Source organism: Lepisosteus platostomus, chromosome 24 (assembly GCF_059453375.1).
Source record: "Lepisosteus platostomus isolate fLepPlt1 chromosome 24, fLepPlt1.hap1, whole genome shotgun sequence".
Classification (NCBI taxonomy): domain Eukaryota; kingdom Metazoa; phylum Chordata; class Actinopteri; order Semionotiformes; family Lepisosteidae; genus Lepisosteus; species Lepisosteus platostomus.
This window is the reverse complement of record NC_142634.1, coordinates 526,119-548,045: the sequence shown is the minus strand read 5'-3', so window position 1 is coordinate 548,045 and position 21,927 is coordinate 526,119. Positions and strand designations below refer to the sequence as shown.

General features: G+C 39.2%; 1 pseudogene; it reads right to left on the bottom strand.

Moving 5' to 3' along the window:
* Positions 1 to 252: 252 nt before the first annotated feature.
* On the bottom strand, positions 253 to 3,153 carry LOC148641320 (uncharacterized; annotated as a pseudogene).
* Positions 3,154 to 21,927: the final 18,774 nt, after the last annotated feature.

Sequence of the window (21,927 nt, the reverse complement as noted above, 5' to 3'; positions counted from 1 at the left end):
GAGTGAGTACACTTTCCCACTGTTCGATAACATAAGCAGGCTCTTGAATAAGGGTTTTGTGAGCCAGTTCTTGCAGAATTTGTTCAATGTTGTGTGCATTTGGCACTCTTCGGCAGCTGTAGTTGTCCAAGATTTCCAGTATTTCATCTTGGTCAGAACTGTTGAAGTCTCTGCGACAACATTCCAAGGTATAACGGTCAGATTCTGAGACATACTTTAGAAAATTGTCAACAAGATCACGCTTCACATATCCAAGAGCTGCCTGTTGCAAGATTACAGGAGCAAGCTTGATGGGCAAACACTTCTCTTTCTGCCAATCAAAAGAAATAATTTTACCTATACTCTGCCACTTTTTCTTGCCATAGTCATGTCAGAGAAATGGTATCTTGAAAGTGCTGCTTGTTGTGCATTGTTCATAGAATTCAAGCCAGAAGTCAGAGAGGCAATCTCTGAGAACGCCTCCATCATCATATCCATTCTCATATTGCCCATTTGGTAGTAAAAGCTTTACTTGAATTTCTGATTGAGTATATGAAAGGTGTTCATCAGTGAAATGTTCAATAAGCTCAGATAGTATCTGGCTGCGTTGGACAACAAGGATTTTTTTGTCTGGTTCCCTGAGTTCTTGTGCCAGAAGCAAAGTGTCTTCTAGATTTTGTTGTACCATCTCAGAGAGGTCTCCATTGAAAATTGTAATGATATGCTATCCTCAATATTTTCCCCAGTAAACATGGTAGAACTTTGTTGAGCTAAACTAGAATCGTCTGTGACATCTGCAGGATAAAATTGTGCCACGTCATCACTGCCTAAGTTCAAATCATTTCCAGTATTTCCAACATAGATGACATCTAATGTTTCTAATTCCAATGGTGAATCAATTTGTGAGTTTGTAAAGGGAAAATCCTGTGTGTTTTCCTGTGAATGACCTGCAGTGTTTGATTCTTGCTGTGTCTCCACACCACTACTGTCATGTTTCTTTTTGGTTGACAGATAGAACCTCATGATAGTTAACTTTGAGGCTTCATATTGAGCTCCCACTGTACTGTCCTGATCTAAGGAAACTCCTTGGTAATTTGTCAGATCCACCTCAAACTCAGAAATATTGCATTCTTTCCATCTGGGAAAAACAAACATATTGCCTCCGCTATGAGGTCTTTTTTTTCCAGTCCTTTGAAACACTTAACTTTCGTGTTCCACCACCCTTTTTGGTTCTCACCTGAATAAAGCCTCCTTTTCCTTCATCATACAGCATCCAGCCCAACTCTGTGTGTTCACCTCTTGATGATGAGTGATGTTTTCTGGATGCTTACACTTTTTTCTTTTATTCAGTTTTGACTTCAGTCTATCAAAAAGCTTTGATTTCCTACTGTTGGGCTCTTTTCATGTCTCCTACAATATCCCATCACTGCCAATCTGTCTCCATTAGACGGCAAATAATTCCTCGTCTGTTCATCTGTCATTAACATCAGGACACTGGCATCAATCTAAAAATGAATAGTGTATTATCAACTTTCAGTTTCAAAATACCATACTTAAAGCATCATTTTATGTGGATCAATATGCTGATACTGGTTTAAGGAAAAAGGCAATTCGGGATTGTTGAGGTATGAAGTGAACATATCTACTATACATGAAAATATCAATATACTGTACAGTACTGTGCAGAAGTCAGAGACCACCCTTTCATTTATTTAATTTCCAGTTAACACAGCCATTCAGTTCAAATTATTTAGTTTTTGGTTTCAGAAAACAATGCAAGAAACATATATTTGACAGAAAAGTACACTAAATATAATATCAAATCTATCAGTATTTAATTTGTCCACTCTTTACTTTTGTGCAACCTTCAGGCACTCCAAGTCTTCCATCCTTCCAATCAAACAAGTTACAGCTGTGTCCTCCCAACACAAGTTGATCCTAAAACTGTCACTGACATTATATTAGAACACTTTCTATTAAAAGTGACACTAACATTCAAACAACTACCCAAACACACCATAGCTGCCTTGCACATGTCTTTGTCATGTGCATCTGAAATGGCTAGAGGCGATATTTCTGATAAGATTAGCTATAAAGAGAATTTGCTTTCATTAGGAATATATAAGTCAAAGGAAAATAGGTGAAAAACAAGAGTTTCCAAAACTGGAGTCAAAAATTACTACAATATATAGAGAAAATGGGACTCCTAACAATCGTGCAAGGCCTGGTAGACATCACCATAGAAGTTAACGTTTTTATCACTCTCGCATCAGATCTGAAAAAAATCCACAAGTGTTTTTGTTAATATTTCCATTGTAAGAAGACAACACAAAGCTATGGGTCTGAAGGGATGTGTAGCTGTCAAAAAGTCACTATTTGAAAAGGAAATAGACAAATAAGAAGAAAATTTGCCCTAGAACACCAAAACTGGACACTTGAGATAAGTGAGGTTTTCTGGACGATGAGTCATTGAGTGGATTTGGATTTGGATCGGCAGAAGCAGAAAATACAATCAACTTCTAAGACTAAACTTTGGAGGTGTTTACAAGAAGCATGAAAAAATATCCCAGTGGATTTATTTGAAAAACTCAAAGTCTCCTGTAAATAATGTAAGCTGTAATAAAGGCAAAGGGTGGACACACTAAACAATGAAAGATTTGACATTATATTTAGTTGTGGATGCTTTTGTGTAATTTTGTGTTAAATATATGTTTCCTGGAATAATTTCTGACATTGAAAAATAAATTAATTGCACTTAATGGCCCTTTTGACTGGAAATTAAGTAAACGAAAGGGTAGTGCTGTTAATATCTACAGTAGGTCAGTGGGAGTAAGTTATAATAGACATTAACACATTCATTCTGTTAACTACCTTTTCTTTCTTTATTTTTTCGATAGTGGACTCTGGAATGTCAATCTCCTTGAGGAAATCGATAAGATCCTCCATCCTGCAATTGTGGCCTAGGAAGCACACATGGGACAGTGGTGCAGCCTACTGTTTGCCCTGACTCCAACGACATGCATAATAGTACATTTAGAAGTAGTCCAGGATAGGCAATGATGACCGACACTTGCCGCAAACTGGCATTCACAGGGTGCACATACAGTAGGTCACACCCCAAGGGTATGTGAATGACAAATGTAGAGTAGGCTTTTCAATTTAATCAGACTTGTCACATATAGTATGCATACACAGGCAGCACCTCACTCAACTAATCACCGTCTATAGAACACCCAGATAGCCTGAACTCAAAGATACAGATTTGAAACAGTCTGAACTCTGCAGAAAGTTATATCTCCTGAAAGAGGGTTGGTCAATACTAACCTATTGACTAGTTTTAACTTACTCTACCTTGTAATCATCTTAAGAGCAGCTAACTTATCAAAAAGTTACAGAAAGCTGAATCAAACCACAGCTGTAAAAACATGTTCTGTACACCTAAAATTGATAGACAGATACTTTATTGATCCCGTGAGGGAAATTGCAGTGCAACAGCAGCTTAACACAGACAACACAGCCACAGTGTAATGAAAGACACAATAATAAAAATACAATACATACAATACAATACAATCAGTACAGTGAGAAGTGCACTAAGACGAGTTACTCACAGTCCAGAACACACAAAGAACAAACCAGAACAGAACAGTACACAAAAAAGTCGTATTGCACAATATGACTATAAATATAAATGTATTGCACAGGTCCCTGGCATATATTGCACAAAAACGGTTGTAAACAGGAAAATACTGTTCAGTCCAGAAGCGGGTCACTGTCAATGACCTATATAAATAAGTTTTGGAATTGTTACTAACCACACTATAATGTCTTCATTATGATAACGGTTGTTTTGTGCATGTCACTTGGTAATTTACAGCCTTAGGAAGCCGAAAAGACCGGATGGAGGGTTTGTAAAAATTAGACCGTTGTGCCTATCAAAGTCCCAAGCTCCCATGGCAAGAAGTTTGCGACAGTTTAATGTAGCCTGATCATGTTTAGTAAACATAAACATGCTTGTGATCCTGGTATGTTTCTGAGAGATTCGCAATCACAGAATTGTATCTGAGCAATTAGATGGAGAGATACTGGGGTTTGGCCAAGTACATTATCGGAAGGATATTGAAAATAAATAAGCATATCAAATCTCTTAACGTACAAAGGGGGAGAGTAAACAAAAATAATAAAAGACGTTCCCTTTAATGTATGTCTGTATTGTTACGGGTTCATTAATTGTATATAGCAAATTTATGTTTTGATCGTGAATAGGCAACCCCAGAATGGCTCGCGTAGAAGCTCATAGCACCATCCTCATATGGTCCAAAGCTAGCTATGTTCTGGCGCCAGAAGTGAAGTCAAAACTGTGAGATATTAAGTTGGAATTCTGAGTTACTAAATCGGAATTCTGAGTTACTAAGTCGCAATTCTGAGATACCATAGCGCATTTTTTTTACTCCCTGGCGGAAACGGGCTTCCATACAATTCTCAATTTTGTGATTTTATTTTTATAGATTTGAATTGTTCATTCAGCAGTGCTAGATTGTTTTTAAATTGAAGGCCACTACTATACATAACGTGAGTTTATTTTAAAAATTAAACGAAATGAAAGGAATGCATTTTTATGAGGAAAACAATGTTGATATTACCGTGATAATCTTTTTTATTAGTATCATAAGGATACTTTGTGGGCTTGAACTACAAAGACTTTTATGTTCTATGGTGCAATAATTTATTTAATAAACATAAGTGAAATAAAAACATTTTAAAATCATACTTTTAGTATATTTAGTCATTTATGCACAATGCAATGATAATGTGCGCAACATGCAGAGGTGTGACTCAATGGGCACAGTGCTCCATACTCCAGAGTGCTTTAGAGTTATAATAGAGTACATAATAGTACAAAGGTATCAGCGAAACCGCATTACAGCATAACCGTTTTGGCTTTTCCTTTAGAAATAAAATTCAATGCATTTCTATTCCTTTTACCTTATCGCAGCTTTGCCATTCTTAACATGGGAGGTCAATATCTCCACCTTGTGGTCATTGTTGGTAATGTCTTACTTTGAGGGCAGGTTTTGACTTCAATTCTCTATTAGGTGATTTTAATGTTATAGATTTGAATTCTGCATTCAGCAGTGCACGGTTTTTTCGGGTTCAATGGAACTGTCAAAGTAATGTAAGTTTCTTTAAAAAAATAAAATGAAATGAAAGGAATACATATTTATGAGGAAACCAATACTGACATTCCCATGATATTCTTCCTTAGTTCATGTATTGCATTAGAACACATTTTGAGCTTGAACTACAAAAAAAAAATCTGTTCTGTGATACAAGAAAAATAAAAACAAAAGCATTTATTTTAATTAGTTTTGTTTTATAAAAAAACTTAAGATCTGATTTCATTAACATAAGTGAAAAAAATTGCAAATGCAATGAACAACGTATTGCTTACATGCCTCTGAAAGGGAGCACTATGCTTTTTGACACATACCTATGCTTGCTACAAAAATTACAGAATTTTACTAGAGCGTACGTTCCCTTTGACAAATTCTGGATCATGTCAAAGGAGCAGGAATAGTGTAATCAGTGAAGTGTTGGCAGTTGTCCTGTATCTCCAGCTTCAACAAAGTGATATATATATATATATGCTCCTTTGATTTATTGGTACATACCCTGGGCAATTATCAGGATCAGGAATTAGCTCCAGATGAGCCAGAAATTGTGTTGTGAAGTACAAAACCCACAGGTTCACAAGCCTACCCCTACAGCACTGCATCTCCTTCAAAACCCAACATATACAGGTGTATAGCACCATATCTATTTCATATCAAGTGTGGGTATTTGACCCAGGTATTAATCACAGACAATGTCAACAGAATAGAGTTCCATACTCCAGAGTGCTTCAGAGTTCCATACTGCCTAAACATAAGCAGCTCTTGCTGCTTATCATACCACAAAGGTAAGAGCGAAACCGCACTAAAACATAAGTGTTTCGATTTTTCAGTTAGAAAAAAAAACAGTATTTTAAAAATTTAATGCATTTCTATTCGTTTGACCTTTTCTCGATTTTGCCTTTCCGAACATGTAAGGACAATATCTCCACCTAGTGGTCATTGTTAGTAATGTCTTATTTTGAGGGATTTTTTTTTCATTTCTCTGGTGATTTTATTTTTATTGATTTGAATTGTTTATTCAGCAGTGCTAGATTTTTAAAAGGCCACTACTATACTTAATCTGAGTTTATTTTAAAGTTGAAATGAAATAAAAGGAATGCATTTTAATTAGGAAAACAATGTTGATATTCCCTTGATAATCTTCCATAGATCATGTATTGCATCATAAGAACACTTTGTGGGCTTGAACTACAAAGATAGGAAAAAAAAACATTTTCTCATTTCTCACCTTTTCTCATTTTTGCCTTTCCTAACTTGTAAGGACAATATCTCCACCTTGTGGTCATTGTTAGTAATGTGTTATATTGAGGAAAACTGTTTTCTCTTCTCTATTTTTCTCTATATTTCAGTTCTCTATTTGGTGATTTTATTTTTATAGATTTGAATTGTGCATTCCGCGGTGCTAGAGTTTTTTTTAATTGAGGCCACTACAATACATAATGTGAGTTTATTTTAAAAATAAAACAAAATGAAAGGAATGCATTTTTATAAGTAAAACAATGTTGATATTCCTGTGATTATCCTCCTAAGATCATGTAGTGCAATATACGTATATATCACGGCGAAAATACGGCTATACGTATATATACGTCGCTGCGACGTATAATCAACTTTGAATTGCAACCGTAAAATCAACGACATGAATAAACACATATATAACGTCGAAAAAACACATTTAACACAGTGCCTGGGCTTTTTACTGTATATATTGTAATTAGGAGTATATGGCAATCTGCATAGTGTACGAAGTAAATTATTTTTGCAATAATTCATTTATTTACTATATTTATTACAATATTTATTATATTTATTATACAGGTTCTGAGTTGTTAAGAAAAAATAGTTGTAAAACCAACAGAAAGCACAGACTACTATAACTAGTCCTACTTATATAACGATTTGAAGTATAAGGATAAACTACTGCAAGGAATCGGTCCACCTGAGCAAACAGGATCATAATGTTGACACTCAATAATGACACTGATATGTGCCATTCCTGGACGGATAGCCCTCCTGCACATCAAACAGTCCGAGTGACTATTAGTGTCAATTAGTGTTGACTGACCATTGACAAAGTACAACTATTCTTTAGGGCGCAAGTTAAGTTAAGTAAATCCTTTTGCCCAAAACTGAAGGGGCAACACTCCTCTCTCCCCCCGTGACGCCAGGCCTGTCCCCATCCTATTCCATAATGTCATTATATATAATACCATAAAACAGTGACCGATCCTTACTAACTGCATGTGTTAAAATTGCACATCAGCACATAGCAGGGGGCATATAGCCGCGATGTATTATCAATGTTAAATTTCAACCATAATATCGACAACATTAATAAACGCATACGTTGAGAAAATATCTAACCCAGCATATTTTCCGGTTATATACCACAATGCATTGCTAGTATTCGTTGGTCACCATTTTGGCCACGTTTTTCAATCGTAGAAGAAATCCGCAGATATCTCAGCAATCCTCTTTTGACGACTGAGTATAAATAATAATAATAATAATACTGAATACGTACAGATCTTACTTAATATTATTTTGATTAAAATAGTACGTTAATAAGCAAAAAATGGCACATAAAAATAGTGTGAAGGGGAAGATGACACAAAATCGTTTTGCCGTTTCTCTAATTATTCTTATTCTATGTTGTACTTTCAAACTTTGGGTACTCTTTAATTTGGACAGACTTTATTGCTCAACTGATATGATGCAAGCCAAATTTTATTAGTTTATTTCAGCTTTGAGCTTATCCAAATGGATAAACATTCACCATTTAGGGGTAAGTACAGTGGGGGAAGCATCTGTGCTCAAGCAAGCATAATGGTCACAGTTCAGCATGTAAAAGCTGTTAGCAGGCTCCATCTGTCCTCAATACTATGCGATTGATATATTTTATGCCATGTGTGGGTATGTGTCCCAGGTATTAATCACAGGCAATGTCAACAGAACAGAGTTCCATACTCCAGTGTTCTTCAGAGTTCCATACTGCCTAAACATAAGCAGCTCTTGCTTAGTAGATTCATAGCAAAAAGGTAACTTATAAACCGCACTACAGCATAAATGTTTTGCTTTTTCATTTAGAAAACAAACAGTATATTTTTTCAATTGAAGGCCACTACTTTACATAATGTGAGTTCATTTAAAAAATAAAACAAAATGAAAGGAATGCATTTTTATGAGGAAAACAATGTTGATATTCCAGTGATAATCTTCCTTAGATAATGTATTTTATCATTAGGACACTGTTCTATTTGTATAAGAAAAATAAAAACAAAAAAAATATTGAAACTGAAAGTTTGTACCGGCACTTTGAACAAGACTTCGATTCCATTGTTCCTTGTGTAGTGTGCTCTCACAAGGCACCAGTTCTGTAGGGTTTGGCATTTACTGGGACAATTATTCATTAACAGTCAATCACAAAATGATTCTTTTAATGGCTTTAGAATCTATCCTTGCGGTATAACTCAAACAACGCACACACAGGTACTAATACACGAGGATACATTTATTAATACAGAGAATATGCATGTAAACCTAATAGATCTTATCGTGAGGGTTATCAGAATACAAAAGATATATATTCATTCAGTTACGAAGAGTTACACATATCAAGAGGACAAACGTTCGGTATATCATTCATTTGGACCGTTTCGTAATTGAACTTGGTTACAACTTCTACATTAGATACTCAAAACAAGTACATAACTCTTAGGAATTAAATTGATATCAACTGGTTAGGATAACAATTGAATTCTCGAGCAGTAATGCAGTGAAGTTGAATACTCATCCAGTCTCTGGGGATTCAGATCTCCTGTGAGGACAAAGAAACAGTTGCAGGCTTGTTGCTGTCCAATCTGTGCTTCCTGGCTCCGTGCCAGGCTGTGCTGTGCGGCTTGCGACGGTGCGCTGCTGATGCTTTCTGAAGACCGGCTAGTTAGTGTTGGCTTTAACTAGCAAAGTTGTGCACAGGAGAAAAGATGACTGTGGGTCCCAGCAGGTCAGGAAGAGGACCGGTTCGTTCCTGATGAAGCGCTAGTTCTGAATACTGATTCAGCTGTCCACAGTTCTGACCTGTTCACGAGGCTTGCTGCTGGTGCTAACCTCGGGTGGATCCTCTGGTTACTCTCTGGCAACCTCCACTCTAGACTCTTAGAACAGAGAAAAGTTCTGGCACTCGGACACACTGGCCGTTCCGTGGTTGTCCGGGCTGAGTCTCAGGATGGTCAGGAGGCTCGCTGCGAGAATGTCCTGCCCTTGGGAGCCTTCTGCTCCTGGGCCGTCCTGCCCTGGAATTCTCCTTAGAATTCTCCTACTGGAATAGTCCACTACAGGCTCTCTGTGTTGCCTGTTTTTACCTGGAGGAACTTCAGCTCGTTCATTGGCTGAAAGTTTCATGGGCATCAGAATTCCATGTGGGTTACTCGGCCCTACCAGTCCCTGATTGGTTGATCAAGGTGAGATATGAGTCACTTACTCCTGACACTTAGTAATGCAGTCCAGATGTCCATCTGACACTCCCTAAACAGATAGGCGCCAATGGATGACCATTGATCATGATAGCCAGGCTTAGCTAACTGCATCCCCATCTGGAAGCTGTCCCTCATCAAAATAAAACATCTTTAAATCAGCCTGCATGAATAGTTTCTCTGTGGCTGCACCACAGAGATGAAGAGAGAGATGGGGCCTCATTTGGGAAAGCACGACAACACTTAATTCTGTCTTATTAACAAGCATTGCTGCTACACTTGCATGCAATAAACTCTTCTTTCTGTTACAACACTGCTTTTACATGTGCTTGGTTTAAACCTATTAATATGTATAATTTCAGAGGTATTAATGAAAATATGCCATCCATTAATAATATTAAAAAATATTGGACACACATTTTTATAGAGGCAGACATGATGCGAAGTTTAAAAGTGGGGATAATAGACATTAAATGAAAGCTCTGAATCTCTGTTTTTTATGTGCATTGAGTTTTAAGCTTGTAGTATGCAGCAGGGTTCCATGCTGTTGGTAAGAAATGTTGGCAAGTCAGATCCGTAACTTCGGCATAAGGATTGGCTCAAATGGCTGGGTCAGTCGGGTTGGGGTGCAAAGCAGGGCTGGGAGCGAGTCTTGGCTGGACGAGGCATCGTGTGCCATGGCCCCCCTGCCTTCCTTGCGGGGGAAGGGTGGGGGGATGGCTAGGGCTAGGGACAAATGCCAGGCCATTCCTGCGGATCACCCCAGCTGCGGCAATTGTCGGTCAACCTCCTCCCGCCTAAGAGTGTTTTTATCAGGTGTTTTTTTATCTTATTGTGTTTGAGGCTTGCTGTTTATGAAGCCTTCTGCCTTTGGCTCTACTTCATAGGATGTTTCCACCGATGGGGTCAAACGGTGATCCGCTTGGGGGAGGGGGAGTTCCCGTGTCCTGTGGGGGCCCCTCGCTGACACGAGCAGGTGAATTGGCTCCCCCGCTCTGTCTATCTCTGCCAAGAATGAAGCTCCACCTTCCAGGTCAGTTTGTAAAGTCACTGTCTAGCAATAGGTCTTTATGAATCATATATATAATATAAGCAGAAATGCCATCTTCCAATCTATTCTTATGTATTATAGTTCCCAAATATGACTGATATGCAACAGAAATTATCCAGTGATTTTATAGTGTTTATTGGTTTATATCTGCTGTGGGTGAAATTTTTGGAGCACTGCCCGCATCCCCTCCGAACTGCATCGATGTTACTGCATCTTTCTCCAGGTCCTCTGCCATCTCCTCAGCATTATTGTAAAGCAGTGTTCCTGTCTCCCACTAGATTCGCATCTTGGCCAGAAAGGGTGTCTGAAAGTGTGCTCTTCTGTTTCCAGTGTGTCTGTCTTTTCTAGTTGTTCTTAAATCTGCTCTGTGAACCCCTTAGGGATGGTGTGGTAGTGGGGCCTATTTGACCCCGCACAGAGGGGTCATCTGGAGCACATGGTAGGACTGTATGCATGACATTCGCTCTCATTGCTCAAGGCCGCTCATTACACCTTCTGGTTAAGGAATCCCTTGACAGCATGATTTCAATCATATGCTGGGGTAGGCATAATATGCCTGCTCTCTCTTCATCACTGACACAATTCTGCCCAGCAAAATAAGTGCATCTGATCCTGTTGGAAATCTCACGAGGAGACTCAGACATCCGTGCTTAACCCAGTGGAAAGCAGCAACAGCCAATACCTGATCAATATGGATAAAATATTCCTATATCATAGCTTGACATCAAAACTGTTACAGATCCATGGTTCCGGCCTTGCTTTCTACTCATGTACTGCCCTGCTGGTAGTTACTGACTAAAATAACTTTCTTTGGTTCCATAGTGTCACGAATAGTTCTTTCCGGGCCCTATGCAGACGACATGATACGGATTTGTGAGGAAACACTGGGGAAAAAGTCATGCAGGAGAGGGTATGGGGACAGGGGGTGTCCAAAGAGTGCAGGTGTCGGATCCAAGGGGTGGAATCAGGAACAGAAAGTTAAAACCATAACGGAGCCAGACGCAGCAGGACCCCGGGCTCTCACTAAACGGGATTCAATGAGGAATCAGGAGTGAGGTCTGCGTCTGGCTTTTAAGGGGGAACAGAAATAGGGAACAGGTGCTGGTAATGGGAGAAAACAAGGAAGGGCTGGAGCGCCCTTAAGAGGAGAGGTTTGCAATCGTGACACATAGCTTCAGGCATGAACTGGAGCATATCCTCCAGCTCCTCAACATAGGTCTTGACATTACAACCAGGTATTGTCAGATCAAACATTTCTTTGTCTATTGCTAGCCGTCTAAATTACTAGAGGTTAAATCCACTGGCTTACCTACAAAATGGATCAAGGACAGGATGGATACACCTGAGCGTCATGTATAGGGCTCTTTCTGATCCACTCAGAGATCCTGTCCTAGAGAGTCTCTGAGCCCAGGCTTCCTGAATGCACTTGTACCCTTGGCCCCTACCTGAGACATGCATGCTCTGCTTGAGATCTCTGATTTCTTGCAGGGCAGAGTCTAGTTCCTCAATAAGATTGTCGCTTTGTTCATTTATTCATTAGTCTTGTTGTATAAACTTTCCAATTTGATTTTCTGTTCATACAAGCTTACCTCTATCTCTTTTCTGACCTCCTCCACGACAGAGGGTCTTCTATTTTTTATTTTCACTAACTCTTATATGAGTAGTTTCTTTTTCTGTTCATTTTCCATTTTCTTTTCACTGATTATGCCCAATATTTAGAATTTCTCTTTTTTATATTCCTCCAGCTTACTCTTCTTCTGAGATACTGAGCTTTTGACAACTCTGTCAGTGTCAATTAAAATTTAACTAGAGCAGTTTAAAGCTAAACTGGATAAGACTGGGACCCTTCCTTTTTAAACTAGGAAATTGCCCCGGCTGGGATTTCTGTGTGGGGTTTTTCAATCTGAAATCTAAAGTCAGACTTCTTAGGACTGTCCCAGCAACCAGGATTGTCGCAATCAGAGATCTTAATTTTAAACCACTGAACTTCAGATCATCTGGCAGCCATTTCTATTTTTCAGGGAAACAAAAGACTCTTTTTAGAATTTTACCTTTGAACACACCTTACTACAGTTCTATGACAACTATCTACCACAGCAGCATGAAAGGGAACCCTTACTTACAGTGTAGCTTTAAAGAGTAGGTGCACCTGGGTTGATTGTTTTTCTACATACAGAACAGCAGGGAAGCATCGGGGCTTTTCTGTAACCTCTACACTGAAATCCTGTGCCAACCAGCTTGCTACTGTCTTAGAGAGATTTTCAATTTATCCCTGAAGCACAAGAAGAAGTTTGAAGTGTCACAGGAAGCAATGGCCCTCTTTTACGGATCTGTCATTGAGAGTGTTGTGCTGTTTCCCATCACTGTGTGAGATGGCAACACTTCTGCCCAGGACACGGAACAGGTAGAGAGGGCAGTGTATATCGCCTCTAAAACTCCCCTTGCCTTTGTGAATTCATTCTCCATCTCTAGACTGACACACAAAACTCTAAAGATGCCCACCTGCCCAGAGGCTTTGAGATGTGTGAATACAGACTGGGCTGCAGAGAGGCAATTAACACTCTCTAACAAATCTCATATTTTACAGAGAAGATAAAAACACTCATCCGCCTGCTCCAAAGCATGGTAAGCACACGCAAGCTCTCCCTTTACAGGATCGTTGCTGGTTAGAAGACATGTCTAGATTCAAAGTGTTTGATAAAACAAAACTTTTCTCCCCAACTTAACGTAAATGGTTTCTACAATAAAACCATTGATTGAACTGTCATGGAAATATAACTATCAAGGAAGCCACAAGAGAGAGTTCTCACCTGAGTAAGGTCTTTATTTCAATATTGCAATATTGGGAGCCCTGCTGCCACTTCGCAAAGTGCAACCAGAGACTCAGTTTGTAACAAGCAGTACAGGGTTTTTATAAGACGTTGCGCTGTAAAAAAGCTCAGCGCTTTGCTCCTTCTAAAACTTCCCCTTTCCCTAAGACAAAACAGATTACATCATAGAGTGAGAGAAGAAGCACTAGACTTGTTATTCAAAGCTAATCAGTTACTTTCGGCTAATTCTAATGACCCAGACAGCATATATTGTTTTGGTACATTGTCTTCTAAAGTAACCTAAACAGTGTACTTTGTTGAAGCACTGTTTTCTAAAATTCTGCACGTACTGTAGCACAGCAATTACATCCTTGAAATATATTATCTAAAAGCACCAATATATTTTTTGCAAAGCTCTCTACATTTTAAGAATCAATTTACTTATTAGATTTCCACTTCAATTCCCTCCTTTTTATTCTTGAAAATGATTAAAAGTTAGATTCTTCATATGGACTCCCAGGAGGCTCCCATACTTCGGATTCTTGCATTCTTATCAGAACATACTGATGCGCAAACATATTCATTACCATTTTTCAAAGCAGTGGAATAATATATGTCGTACAGCAACACAAAAACAGGAAGACAAGTATCACAGCTACTATAATTGGTGTTAGTAACTTAAAGAAAAACATTCCCCCTGGCCCAAACAGTGATTCTAACCAGGAGAGAAATGGGTGAGGCTCTAGAATGAGGCATTAAAGCACATACATAACAAGATGCATTAAGTTCCTTTACTTTTACAGTATAACACTTCTGCCCAGGACATGGAATAGCTAGAGAGGGCAGTGTATATCACCTCTAAAACTCATCTTCCCTTTGTGGATTCATTCTACATCTCTAGAATGAAACACAAAGCTCTAAAGATGCTCGCCGGCTGCTTCCACCCTGCCCAGCCTCTGTTTACCTTCCTCCTCTCTGGTAGTGCTTAGGTCTGTTAAAATAAGGAGTACAGCTTCTGTATCAGCACCTGCCCAGAGGCTGTGAGATGTGTGAACACAGTTATATAATGTAGGTTAAAGGAAGACATTATTACTGGAGTATATAAGGATAGTATGTGATGTGGGAATGTTATTATTGGTTTTATGTTTGTACTGTCGTATATTGTACTGATGTCTTTCGCTTGCATGAGCTGACCAAACCAGACTCGATGCAAATGGTTATTATGGTAATAGAAGTGTTGAACTTGAGAAACTGTCGAGCAACACAGTACAAGCAACAAGCTTAGCAGCTAAGCAACCACTTAGCATGAACCTACATGAGAAAATATTCAAACAGAAGCCAGTTTCAGTCTATTTTCTTTACTGAGGAATAAAGCCAGCTGTTGTTTATTTGTTATCAACGAGGCTCTTTAAGGCCTTTACCTTCAATTAAGCTCAAATCCCCCAGGAATCTCTCATGTATCTTGCTGGAGAACAGGCCCAGGTTTCATCAGCAATGACCCATGACTGAGAATTGCCATGTATTTTATGTGTTTTTCCAGGTATCCTGTATATCATCTGGACTGTGTGTGCCATCTGTGGTATTAAAATACTCCCTCTCAATTTCAGCATTTGTTTTTTTTTTTGTTTGGTTTCTCTTTTGTTCTTAAGGAAGATAAAGGTGTCTCATGGAATCTAAGATCAGGTTGGAGGTTAGTTTTAGGACTTTCACTTTCTGCAAAGACTGATGGGTCTGATTCTCATGCTAAGTGGACAGTTAATCAAGTCCACAGAGAAACATTCAGAGTCAGGATGTTACAGCCTCCCTCTCCTATGTCTGTGAGGGTCTGGGTGTGTCCTGAGAAAGACCTCTGCTGTTCTCAGACTGGAGGACAGAGAAGCAATTCACTCTCTCTGATAAATCTAATATTTTACTGAGAAGATGCTCCAAAGCTTGTCCTTCTCCATAAAAAAAACCTGGGACAAATACCCACACATTACATAAAATATATCAATCACATAGTATTGAGGACAGAGCCACAGCAAATACTTCACTAAACACACTTTTCCTGCTCATTTGACATGATCCAGAATTTGACATTTCTTAAAAGACCTATCGGCCCTACTGTAGATCCACAGCAAAATTGTAAGCTCTAGTAAAATATGATAATTTGGGGCAGCAAGCACAGGTTTCTCTCAAAGGGGAGAGCGCACCGTCTCCAAGACTTGTAAACAGTACTATGCTCATTGCATGGACCATGGACTAAATATCGAGGAGGTAAGGTTTTAAAGTGATTCTCTGGTGCAACATGCCTGACTTACAACCCAGTCTTAGATATGCTGAGTTCTGAAAGCCTTCAGTACACATCATACCAACATCCCATTAATGCAGGCTCTAAATCAATGTCACAACTGCTACAATGTTACTGCTACACACCTGTATATGTACAGTATACACACCTGTACATGGTTTTTGAAGGAGAAACAGGCAGTGGGTCTAACCTTGTGATCTTGTGTGTTGCTGTACTTCACAACACTATCTCTGGCCCATCTGGAGCTAAATCCTGATCCTGATTATTGCCCTGGGCAAGTACCAATAAATCACAGGGGCATATATATAAAAATCACTGTGTTGAAGCTGGAGATACAAGACAACTGCCAACACTGAATACACTTTTCCTGCAGCCAAATTGTAATCTCTAGTAAAATACAGTAATTTCTGCAGTAAGTACAGGTATGTGTCAAAAAGCATAGTGCTCTGTCTCAGAGGCCTGTAAGCAATATTTGTTCATTGCATTTTGCAATGCTTTTCACATATGTTAATGTAAACCAATCTTAAGTGTTGTTTATAAAACAAAACTAATTAAAATAAAGGCTTTTGTTTTTATCTTATATCACAGAACAGAACATTTTTTGTAGTTCAAGCCCACAATGTGTTCTAATGCAATACAAGAACTAAGGAAGAATATCATGGGAATGTCAGTATTGGTTTCCTCATAAAAATGTATTCCATTCATTTCATTTTATTTTTTTAAAGAAACTTACATTACTATCATAATTCCATTGAACTTGAAAAAAATCTAGCACTGCTATAAATCAAATAATAGAGAATTGAAATAAAAACCTGCCCTCAAAGTAAGACATTACCAACAACGACCACAAGGTACAAATATTGTTCTTACAAGTTAAGAATGGCAAAGCTGTGATAAGGTAAAAGGAATAGAAATGTATTGAATTTGACAAAATATTGGGTTTTTTTTCTAAATGAAAAAGCAAAACTGTTATGCCTTTTGTCTTGCATGGTTTTGGGTAGTCAGTGATGATGCCGAAGACTGAGTGTTTCGGGTTTTCTTTTGTAGTTAGGTAAGCTTTCCCTTACCTTCTTGCCAGCTCAGTTTTGTTTGTTATTTTCTTTTCTTTGGCACCACTCTAGTTCCCTTTCCTGTGTGTTATTGTGTCCTATTACTTACCAGTCACTTATTCACCTTAAAATAATCACTTTTGCACCAACACTTGTTATCACGCTTCCTTCACCAGAACCCACCTGCATCCACAAACTATCCTAAATGTTACACTCCTTTAGCCTTTGATATGATCCAGAATCTGTAATTTCTTAAAAGACCTGTCAGCCACACTGCAGATCTGCAGCCAAAATGTAAGCTATAGTAAAATGTGATAATTCGTGAAACATGCATGGGATTCTCAAAGGGTGTCACAGTGCTCTATGTCAGACACCAGTAAGCAATACTTTCATCATGCATTGAGCAATAGGAACTAAGTATACCAGAGGTAAGGTTTAAAAGTGATTCTGTGGTGCAACATGCCAGGCTTACAGCAAGGTGTTTGATATACTGGGCTCTGAAGGCCTTCAGTGGAAATCATACCTTTAGATTTCACAAGCCCCGTAATGCAAGCACTTAATCAATGTCACTCCTGCTACAATGTGCTTGCTTCATACCTGTATATGTTGTTTTTTTTAATGAGAAACAGTGCAGTGTGGTCGACCCTTGTGATCCTGTGAGTTGCTGTACTTCACAACACTGTCTCTGGCCCATCTGGAGCTAAATCCTGATCCTGATTAATGCCCTGGGCAATACAGAATCACTGCAAACACTTCACTGAATACACTTTTCCTGCTCCTTTGACATGATCCAGAATTTGTCATTTCTTAAAACAGCTGTCGGCCTGACTGCAGAACTGCAGGCAAAATATAAGCTATAGTAAAATACGGTAATTTTTGCAACAAGCACAGGTATGTGTCAAAAAGCATAGCACTCTGTCTCAGAGGCCTGTAAGCAATACTTTGTTCATTGCATTATGCGATGTGTTTTTTCACATTTGATATCAGATCTTAAATGTTGTTTATAAAACAAAACTAATTAAAATAAATGCTTTTGTTATTATCTTGTATCATAGAACAGAAAAATAATTGTATCTCAAGCCCACAAGGTGTTTTAATGCAATACATGAACAAAGGAAAATAATCATGGGAATCTCAGTATTGGTTTCCTCAAAAAATTTATTCCTTTCATTTCATTTTATTTTTTTAAAGAAACTTACATTACTATGATGGTTCCATTGAACTTGGAAAAAAATCTTAAACTGCTGAATGCAGAAATCAAATGTATAACATTAAAATCACCTATTAGAGAATTGAAATAAAAATCTGCCCTCAAAGTTAGACATTACCAACAATGACCACAAGGTGGGGATTTTGTCCTCCCGTGTAAAGAATGGCAAAGCTGTGTTAAGGTAAAAGGAACAGAAATAATAATTGCTTACACTTATATAGCGCTTTTCTGGACACTCCACTCAAAGCGCTTTACAGGTAATGGGGACTCCCCTCCACCACCACCAATGTGCAGCATCCATGATGCGACGGCAGCCATAGTGCACCAGAATGCTCACCACATATCAACTATCAGAGGGGAGGAGAGGAGAATAATGAAGCCAATTCATAGAGGGGGATTATTAGGAAGCCATGATTGGTAAAGGCCAATGGGAAATTTGGCCAGGACACCAGGGTTACACCCCTACTCTTTTTGAGAAACACCCTGGGATTTTTAATAACCACAGAGAGTCAGGACCTCAGTTTTAAATCTCATCCAAAGGACGGCGCCTGTTTACAGTATAGTGTCCCCATCACTATACTGGGACATTAGGACCCACATGGACTGCAGGGTGAGCACCCCCTGCTGGCCTCACTAACACCTCTTCCAGCAGCAACCATATTTTTTCCCAGGAGGTCTCCCATCCAGGTACTGACCAGGCTCACACCCACTTAGCTTCAGTGGGTTGCCAGTTGTGAGTTGCAGGGTGATATGGCTGCTGGCTGTAATTCAAGTGTATTGAATTTGAAAAAAATACAATAAAAAATAATATTTCTAAATTTAAAAGCAAAACAGTTATGCTGTAGCGTGGTGTCGCTGTTACCTTTGTGCTATGATATAATCTACTATACAAGAGCTGCTTTATTTAGGCAGTAGGAAGTCTGAAGCACTCTAGAGTGTGCAACACTATGTCCTTTGAGACACACCTGTGCATGTTACACAAATTATCATTGCATTGTGCATTAGGGACTAAATATACTAAAAGTGATTTCACTTATGTCAATTAAATAAATTACTAGGTACTTCATGTGTTTTAAAAAACAAATCTACATGGTAGAACAATGTAGGTAAGGGAAGTCGGGAAGTCAGATCCATAATTTGGGATAAGGATTGGCTCTAAGTGCTGGGTTGGTTGGGCTAGGGTGTGAAGCTGGGCTGCTTTTGTTTTTATTTATCTTGTACCATAGAATAGGAAAATCTTTGTAGTTCAAGCCCACAAAGTGTCCTAATGATGCAATACATGATCTAAGGAAGATTATCACGGGAATATCAACATTGTTTTCCTCATAAAAATGCATTCCTTTCATTGTATTTTTTTAAATAAACTCACATTATGTATAGTAGTAGTCTTCAATTTTAAAAAAAAATGTAGCACTGCTGAATGCACAATTCAAACAAATAAAAATAAAATCACCAAATAGAGAACTGAAATAAAAAAAAAATCCTCAAAATAAGACATTACTAACAATGACCACAAGGTGGAGATATTGACCTTACAAGTTAGGAAAGGCAAAACTGAGAAAAGGTCAAAGGAATAAAAATCTATAGAAATTGTTTTAAAAAAATTCTAAACAAAAAAGCGAAACAGTTATGCTGTAGTGCGGTTTCGCTGTTACCTTTGTGCTATGATATAATCTACTATGCAAGAGCTGCATATGTTTAGGCAGTATGGAACTCTGAAGCACTCTGGAATGTGGAACTCTGTTCTGTTGACATTGCCTGTAATTAATACCTGAGACAAATACCCACACATGACATAAATATATCAATCACATAGTATTGAGGGCAGAGCCACAGGATCACTGCTAAACACTTCACTAAATACACTTTTCCTACTCATTTGACATGATCAAGAATTGATCAAGATCATTTCTTAAAAGACCCATTGGCCTGAGTGCAGATCTGCAGCCCTCTATCTGAACTTGAACTTGAACTTGAACTTTATTGCCATATGTAACCGGTACTGGCACAATGGAATTCTTACTTACAGAAAGTCGATTGTAAAACTCGATTGTAAAACAAGTGTAAAAAACAAGACAAAGTGCAAACAGTGCATCAAGACAATGTACAAACAAACAATAGACAATGTGCAAGTAAACATGTAGACAGTTTGAATGTAAACAATACAGACGTGTAAACAATGACTGGAGATGTGCAATAGATAAGAAATCATAAAGAGGTAGATGGTGATGGTGTAGGTGTGGTCCGAGGGGGATGGCTAAATGTGTTCGCCAGTCTCACTGCTTGTGGATAGAAGCAATTGAAGAATCTAGTGGTAAGTGTCCGTATGCTCTTATATCTCTTGCCTGAGGGCAGTGGGGTGAAGAGCTCATGCCCGGGGTGGTGACTGTCCTCTGTGATGGCCAGAATTCTACCACGGCAGCGGTCCTCATAGAGCTGTTAAATCTTGGTGAGACCGCAGCTGATGATCTTCTGGGCCATATTGACCATTCTCTGCAGTGCCTTTCTTTCTCGCAAAGAGGTGTTGCCATACCACATGGTGATCCCATTGGTGAGGACGCTCTCGATGGTGCAGCGGTAGAAGTTCACCAACACATGTATTGGCATCCTCGATCGCTTGAGGCACCTCAAGAAATAAAGGCGCTTTGGTGCGTCTGACTGGTGCGTGTGAGAGGGTTTGCAGCACGCGGTGCCTTGTCCAACCGAGACTCGCGCCCAGCCCCACTTCACATCCCAGCCCCACCGACCCAGCACCAGCCAATCTTTACCCCAAATTATGGATCTGACTTTCCGACTTCCCTTACCTACATTGTTTTACCATTTCAGCAGCCCTTCTCGCACACCCACATCGGAGCTCCCCCTCCCCTTCTCGTGGGGGAAGGCAGGAGTGAAGGACAGGGTGCCGGAGGGGTTAAATCCATCATCTGCAGCGGCAGGGGTGGGATGGTCAGCAGGCAATGGGCAGCTTCGGCTAGTGTCTAGTAGCTGAGTTTGAACTTGTGTGGACCAGGGGAATTAGACTGTTTAATTAAAACAAAGCATCGCGAAGACCAACAGTGGGTGTTGACGCGATGTGATTTCTGCCCAGTGCTTTACATGTCAAAGTGAAGAATTTCAATGAAGCGTGGCTAAACGGCAGGAGTAAATTTGACTCTCTTAACTCCCTTGGGTAAGGAGTGGAGACTTAGTGACCTCTACCTCCACGTGGTCCCGCTGGTAACTCCACTGCTCTTCTTGAGTATGTGGAGGTCAAATGAGGTCTAAATTATTTCACTCCTCCTGTTGGCCCTCCAACCCACTGGGTAGTACCCACTGGCAAAATCTCAAAATGGAGAGTAATGTTAATGATGAACCATAATGAATGGCATGTCACCCAGGTAAATAAGGTGCCCTGGAAGGACGTGGGGTTGGGTCCTGTTCCCTTAGAACAAATCCCCTGTCAAGAATCAAAGAAGGAGAGTTAAGACTCATCTCTGTGAGTACACAGACAACATATGACGACTTGGCCAAGGTCATGCCCGATGTTAGTCTACTCATCCGTTCGACCGAAACATCTTTGATCAAAATAAACCACACATTTGTGATCTACGGATCCCAGTATAAGACCATAAAGAGGCTTGACGATTCCATTGAAAGCCTCATACAAGAATGCAATCCGTCCCTGATGAACATTTTGGAGGAATTTTAAAATGACACACCTGAGTATAATGACGAGAGCCTAACACCACCTCTGCAAGAGGAAGAGGACCATAGTCCGGAAGTGAATGAGTCACTCAATGAGCCAGCCTTTCTAAGAGGACTAAGTGGCCAGACCATAACCATGCAACTGCCAAATGATGATCAAACCTGTCTTATATGCAAAGAAAAGATTGGAAGGCCGAGGATGGCACTG